Source organism: Schistocerca americana, chromosome 5, assembly GCF_021461395.2.
Source record: "Schistocerca americana isolate TAMUIC-IGC-003095 chromosome 5, iqSchAmer2.1, whole genome shotgun sequence".
Lineage (NCBI taxonomy): Eukaryota > Metazoa > Arthropoda > Insecta > Orthoptera > Acrididae > Schistocerca > Schistocerca americana.
In genome coordinates, this window is record NC_060123.1 from 675,751,903 (window position 1) to 675,759,552 (window position 7,650).

Genomic DNA, 7,650 nt, shown 5'->3' on the forward strand with positions numbered 1-7,650 from the left:
TTATCCGCTTCCCTCGATGATAGCGAAGAAACTACAACAATTGTCTGGTCGTTTCTTACGAAAGAGATACATATTTCGCTTACGACAATGAGGTGATAACGAAGCCTCGTTCCTTTGTGGGGTTGGGCCTGACAGATACTCGGAGAAAGACGCGGCGTACTGTTTTGACGATGACCCAAGAAACTCACACGTTCACGTCTCATTTATTTGTGTCCGTCCTGCCAGTCTTGAACCCTCTATTGATGTCGGTCGCATAAATTATAAGTTAAAACACATTCGTGACTTCTATCTTGCGGTGAGCTATTTAGGGGCTGACATCTTATGGAGACCTGTTCTCACCATGAAATTCTTAGAGACTCGATGCGAAGCAATCCTTTGCACGAACCCCGTGGAAAGGGAATCGCCGCATACAACCTGGACGACAATTTGGTTCAATATCAGTCTTTCGATTTTGCCGATGCGTGTAGCGTCCTCGTGGTATAAGGTAGTAAATAACTTTATTCCAACGAACGAGCGAATGTTCCGTATTGGGCTTAGTGACACGGATTTATGTACTCGTTGTAGGTCTCCAGATACGATACGACATCGCTTTGCTCGTGGAGGTCATAGGGCAAACTGGTCAGGACACAACTGGCCTTCCTTACTCGATCTTCAGAGAGTATACACTACGGACGTCATTTGCGCCCAGATTCTTCTTTCTTCCCACGGTCGAAAACCCATATCGTTATGTGGTTGGTGGGACAGTTTTTTCATTATGTTGTAGAAGGCGAGGGGGAAGATCACATGAACTTCATGCAGTAGCTGATCACTGCCTCTTCGCCAATCTTGTTTTCCGTCGGCAAGGTGTTGGTTAATTTAATTATTCTTATAAGTGTTTTTCTTTGTTATGTACGTTCCCATCTGATTTGCTTCGACTAATTCTCTCCTGGTTTCCCTGTTCGTTTTGTTTTAAGTGCTGACTCAGCATCTCTCCAGTTCTACTGTAAAATGTGTGTAGATGAAGTGTAGATGCACATGAGCGTCGACAAACATTGCAACCAAACTGGGATTATCTTAGTTTGCTATTTCGAATGTAATCTGGTTTCGATTTCCTTCTGCTTGTAGATTCTATTACAAACTATAAAAATAAATAAAAAAACACAAAATAACAAAATTACAAAAATACCATATAAGAATAATTGTTGGTGGTTTGTTGGCTATGTTCTCTGTTTTTTCTTTTTTCTTTTATTTTTCACTTTTTCTTTTCATAATATTCTGTTACCATAACTAATTTTTCTCCCATTTGCAGCTTGTACAGGGTGATTCAAAAAGAATACCACAACTTTAAAAATGTGTATTTAATGAAAGAAACATAATATAACCTTCTGTTATACATCATTACAAAGAGTATTTAAAAAGGTTTTCTTTCACTCAAAAACAAGTTCAGAGATGTTCAATATGGCCCCCTCCAGACACTCGAGCAATATCAACCCGATACTCCAACTCGTTCCACACTCTCTGTAGCATATCAGGCGTAACAGTTTGGATAGCTGCTGTTATTTTTCGTTTCAAATCATCAATGGTGGCTGGGAGAGGTGGCCGAAACACCATATCCTTAACATACCCCCATAAGAAAAAATCGCAGGGGGTAAGATTAGGGCTTCTTGGAGGCCAGTGATGAAGTGCTCTGTCACGGGCTGCCTGGCGGCCGATCCATCGCCTCGGGTAGTTGACGTTCAGGTAGTTACGGACAGATAAGTGCCAATGTGGTGGAGCTCCATCCTGCTGAAATATGAATTGTTGTGCTTCTTGTTCGAGCTGAGGGAACAGCCAATTCTCTAACATCTCCAGAGAGTGTGGAACGAGTTGGAGTATCGTGTTGATATTGCTCGAGTGTCTGGAGGGGGCCATATTGAACATCTCTGAACTTGTTTTTGAGTGAAAAAAAACCTTTTTAAATACTCTTTGTAATGATGTATAACAGAAGGTTATATTATGTTTCTTTCATTAAATACACATTTTTAAAGTTGTGGTATTCTTTTTGAATCACCCTGTATTATATGATGATTTGACCATGGTCTACTGAAGTGTCATGATACTACCAAGTCATTCTGATAATAAAAACAAGCGGTTAAGGCGACTGCTCTCATAAAGTGCTAATCCCGGGTTCGAGTTCCGTTACGGCAGAGATTTTCGCTGATCACCGTTGAATTCTGTTCCCGATTGAGGAAAATGAGAGAACTTCTGTTTCATTATGTATCCGTACTGGTATGGGATCAAGATTGTCCGTAAGAACAGTCACCACACATATATAAAAACTATTTTACAAGGTGGTCACTCTGTCTCACTGAGGCAACAAGAATAAAACTAAACTAAAAACTGAACTCCTCCCGAACAGGCCATGAAGGCCCAACGGAACCGACCCGCCGCCGTATCATCCTCAGACCTTAGGCGTCACTGGATGCAGATTTGGAGTGGCATGTGGTGAGCACACCGCTCTATCCGCCGTATGTCAGTTTCCGCGACCAGAGCCGCTACTTCTCAATCAAGTAGCTCCTCAGTTTGCCTCGTAAGAGCTGAGTGCACCCCGCTTGCCAACGGCGGTATGCAGACCGGATGGTCACCCATCCAAGTGCTAGCCCAACCAGACAGCGCTTAACTTCGGTGATCTGACGGGAACCGGTGTTACCAGCCGTTGGCTGGCAGCATGACTATTCTGTGAAAAATCTGAATATTTTTTCATATTTCTGTTAAAGCTTCTGGGCTGAGAGGCCTTTGTCGATATGTAATATTACTAGCTTAGAACCCGTTGCTTCGCTCCCCAAGACTGGATGACCTGCATACTCTTTTTTTTTTTTTTTTTTTGTTTTTCTTTAATCGAATTTTTATGTTGTTCACAGATTTCAACGACCGCACTAATTAAGGCTATAGGAGATTGGTCTTTTCAAATGTATTTCTGACTAAAAAGCGATTTTTGTAGCTGGAGTCCGAGGTTTTCGATAATCGTGACCTTTGTGGTCTTACGGAGATATTCCCATAGAATCTTCCCTCCCCTAACACATATTTCTCTATATCTCACAGAGAACTTAAATACAAGTTTTCGTAGATTTTCTTCAAAACTTTCTATTGTAACAAAATATATTCTTAAAAATTTTCATCTCCTGAGGGGTTGAATTTCCAAATACACTGACAACACGTTGTTCTACTTCTAACAGAGAAGTCGAATACGAATTTTCGTAGACATAGCTTTAAATATCCTATAATAATTCTTTAATAATTATTTATTTTCAAAAACCTTTCACACACTGTTTTATCTCTTCTGTGACCGAATTTCCAAAAGTGCTGAAACACGTATTTCTTTATTTTTGACTGACGAACCAAATATCAGTTTTCGTAGTTACAGCTTCAAAACTGCCTCAACAGCGACATACTTTCAGAGAGCCTTTCATCCACAATTTCACCCCTTAGGAGTGGAATTTCGAACAGTCCCTTTCTTAGCGATGCCTACAGTGCAAGATCCACACCCTCTCCTAATTTAAAGTTCCTATTCCTAGCGGTTTCTGCTGATCGATTATGAGTCAGTGAATTAGTTTTGCTTATTTCCACTCACTTAGAGCTCGTATTTCCGAAACCACTGAAACACAGATTTTTTATTTCTAACTGAGAAGCCAAATTCAGGTTTTCATAGATTTAGCTTTAAAATGCATACATAATGAAGTATTTTCATAGAACGTCTCATCCACTATTTGATCCCCTTAGTGCTTCAGTTTCTAAAAACATTTAAATACGTATTTTTTTATTTGCACCAAGTTGTCAAATACCAACGTCCTCAGACATAGCTTTATAAACACTTTATTAACTCTTTAATTAGGATATATTAAAAGAAACTTTCACCCACTATTTCACCCCATAGGAGTTAAACTTACAAAATATTCTGAAACACATATTTGTTTATTTCTCACCGAGAAACGAAACCGACGGTAGGCAATAAAATCCTCGTAGCCCCATGTGTATGTAAAAATCACATAATTTCATTAACCAGAAAGTCCATTATCCAAGAGGGATTTGAAAGTGCGACGATTTCTCTAATCTGTCAATAAACAAGCCTCTACTTATTAGTTACACATGTAGTAACTTTATCTGTATCACTTTATATTATTTTTAAGAAGCCTTTTTGCTTCACCTGTAAAATTTAACAAAACGTAGTTACAAAGTTTTCATTACCTACCACCGAAATACCAATTTTCGTTAAAGGCGCTGCAGTCTGGAACCGCATGACCGCTACGGTCGCAGGTTCGAATCCTGCCTCGGGCATAGTTGTTTGTGATGTCCTTAGGTTAGTTAGGTTTAACTAGTTCTATGTTCTAGGGGACTAATGACCTCAGCAGTTGAGTCCCATAGTGCTCAGTGCCATTTGAACCATTTGAACCAATTTTCGTAGGGGTAGCTTCAAAATTTCCGTAATAGCGATATTTTTTTTGAAAAAAAAAGAAAACGTCCATCCCCTATTTCACCCCCTTGAGGGTGGAATATCGAAAAATCGCTTATTAAACGACGCCTACAGCATAAGATCAACACCCTCGGAATGTTTCAACTTTCTATTCTTAGAGTTGTGAGCTGGGCAATGATGAACCTGTGAGAGAGCCAGTCAATCGGAACATTTGCTTTTACATAGAGAGATTGCCTGACGTTTCGTCTCTGAAGATGTCCCCCTTTAGTGGGTTACGAAACATCAGGGAGCAGTTTATTTTATCTTTAAATATCGACAAAGTCCCTCTGTCCGCAGGTTTTATCTGCAGTAAACGTTGGTCTTCAAAGCTTATATTGTATGATTTCTTCTCTATGTTACTTTTAACCAGTATGACGCAATGCTATTAGCAGCCTCCATCAAATGAATGCCAGCTTTATATTAAATTAAGTCTTCGCCCCTGTGACGGCACACACATGAAATACCTCACAAGTTTGCTACGCTGCGTATCATCCTCTCAACTTTTCCGAAGCAATGGGCCACCGACACGGAACGGACATGTCTCGAGGAGCAAACTTCGTTCCGCGCTGTTAGCGTGCGGTGGTCCGCTGCCCAGCTCACCGCGGCTTTTTATGACTTAGTAGCACTTTACGAGCTCCAGGTGCACGCTTGTCTCGTCACATTTAGCCGCGTAACCTCTGAACTTTGCGGCTGGCGTGCTGTGTCGTTCCTGTCTACTCGTCCTCTCGACGGCGACCCCGTACCTCAGTACCAACGCGTTCATTAGCGAGGTCACGTGGCTGGTTGTCAGTGAAATGAAATGCGCCGCTGCTCGTACAGGCCTGCAGCTTCCAGAATCCAGAGACCGCGTGCGTAACCGCCGTGTGAGCGAAACAGCTCCACACACACTACTTACTGTTCGTTTATCAGTAACAGAAAATCTGAAAATCACCCCATTTCCAATCTGTCCAGCACTTTATTCGAAATTGCTAACATTTATAATTGAATCCTCCGTTTCCTTCGATTAATTTAATTTTCTTCCGAAATCGTTGTATTGGCCTTATTTCTACTGCTCGAAAAAATTGTTTCCAGTAATGCGGAACTATGTATTATTAAATTTCAAAATACACACATCAAAAAAAGTTTTTCATCATCCCGGTTCCCAGAACTCCTGAAGATAGACGTTAACTGTGGATATTGTATCACAGAAACAGTCCCTTTGACTGTTCACAGATGTCACAAAACCCGCCCAAATATGTAAACAACGATGCATGAGCAGCGCCTATTAGACGGAGGGGGTCCGACAACCGATCGGTTACAGTCATTCCTCCTGGAAGGAGGTACATGGCTCGTGTTGTCTGTAGTTCGACCACGCCTAGACGGTCAATACCGCGGTTCGATCGCGTCCACATTGTTACTTTGTGATAGGAAGGGCTCTCAACAAGGCAAGTGTGCAGGCGTCTCGGAGTGAACCAAAGCGATGTTGTTCGGACATGGAGCAGGTACAGAGACAGGAACTGTCTATGACATTCCGCGCTCAGGCCGCCCAAGGGCTACTTCTGCAGTGGATGACCGCTACCTACGGATTATGGCTCGGAGGAACCCTGACAGTAACGCCACCATGTTGAATAATGCTTTTCGTGCAGCCACAGGACGTCGTATTACGACCCAAACAGTGCGCAATAGGCTGTATGGTGCGCAACTTCACTCGTGATGACGAGGTCCATCTTTGCAACCACGACACCATGCAGCGCGGTACAGATGGGCCCAACAATATGCCGAATGGACCGCTCAGGAATAGCATCATGTTCTCTTGACCGATGAGTGCCGCATATGCCTTCAACCACACAATCGTCGTTGGAGGCAACCCGGTCAGGCTGAACGCCTTAGACACACTGTCCAGCGAGTGCAGCAAGGTGGAGGTTCCCTGCTGTTTTGGGGTGGCATTATGTGGGGCCGACGTACGCCGCTGGTGGTCATTTGAGGCGACGTAACGGTTGTACAATACGTGAATGCCGTCCTCCGACCGATAGTGCAACGATATCGGTAGCATATTGGCGAGGCATTCGTTTTCATGGACGACATTTCACGCCCCATCACGCACATCTTGTGAATGACTTCCTTCAGGATAATGGCGTCTACCTGAGTGGCCAGCATGTTCTCCAGACGTGAATCCTATTGAACATGCCTCGGATAGATTGTAAAGGGCTGTTTATGTACGACGTGACGCACCAACCACTCTGAGGGATCTACGCCGAATCGGCGTTGTGGGACAATCTCTACCAATAGTGCCTTGATGAACATTTGGATAGTAAACCACGACGAATACAGGCATGCATCAATGCAAGAGGACCTGTTACTGGGTATTAGAGGTACCAGTGTGTACAGCAGTCTGGACCACCACTTCTGAAGGCTTCGCTGTATGGTGGTACAACATGCAATGTGTGGTTTTCATGAGCAATATTAACGGCGGAAATGATGTTTATGTTGATCTCTATTCCAATTTTGTGTACAGGTTTTGGGACTCTCAGAGCCGAGGTGATGCAAAACTTTTTTTGATATGTGTTCTTAGGCAACAGGTCTTTAAACATGATATAAATAAAATTTTCGTCCTGAAAAGTCACCCTAGTAAATAATAGCGGGCAGGGAGTTGAACGTGTCGCGGCCGATATTTGTTTGAGACAGAAGCTGATGTTTCCGGAGACTCACATAAAAATTTAATCATGAATTTAATCTAATACATGTAATTTGTCCCTGTTCTCACGTCGAAATGCAATGAGCTTATTCCTTAAAGAAGAAGACATTAACATTGTCTTAATGACTGATAATTGTGTCCTGAAACTAGCAAATGGACTGTTGTTACTCGTCATCCGTCCAGATATGCGGGGCTTGGCCAGAAATGAAAGTGACGGAATGGTCAACTACTTGCAAAATGTAGCATTTTTGGCGCCAGGTAGACGAAGCATAAGCCACTGAAGTTACCGTCCTTTTCAGGCAGCGTTGGCGCAGCTGGAAAAGCAGGCAATGGGAACATAAGGGTCGTGGGGTCGAGTCCATACAGGTAGAAGGTTTCTTATTTTCAATTTTTGTGTTACTTACACCGCAACTAAACAGAAATAATGTTCACTGCAATGTATGTATTATTATTTTCATAAAACGCATAAAAGAAAATTTAAGGAAAATTTTGTATTGTAAGTAAATTT